This window comes from Pteropus vampyrus, unplaced genomic scaffold (assembly GCF_000151845.1).
Source record: "Pteropus vampyrus isolate Shadow unplaced genomic scaffold, Pvam_2.0 Scaffold6916, whole genome shotgun sequence".
In the NCBI taxonomy this organism is placed as follows: domain Eukaryota; kingdom Metazoa; phylum Chordata; class Mammalia; order Chiroptera; family Pteropodidae; genus Pteropus; species Pteropus vampyrus.
The window spans coordinates 4,924-5,265 of record NW_011895697.1 but is presented as its reverse complement, the minus strand read 5'-3'; positions in this window follow the sequence as shown (position 1 = coordinate 5,265).

Here is a 342-nt window from a genome sequence, read left to right as displayed (position 1 = left end):
GATCCTATTTCTTGGTCCCCACGATGCCCTGGGGAATCAACCATTAATGAGTTACTTAGGGAGGCCTTTTTCCCAGGACACTCTGCTTTTCTGGTATTTGTGTTGCTCTTTGGGTTCTTCAGAACATTGAGAGACCTGGGCACTGAACTTTAAATCCAGGCAAGTCAGATATAATTAAGACATCAAAGGGCCCAGCAGATAAATAAATAGTGTAAGGACCATGACCAGGCGAGTGTGCAGTCTTACCTGACAAAGTCACAGGTACTGAGAACCTAACTTAGACCAAGGTGAGATGTCTGTGATCGATGGGAAGCAGCCTCAGTGAGTCGCTTCCTCTGATCC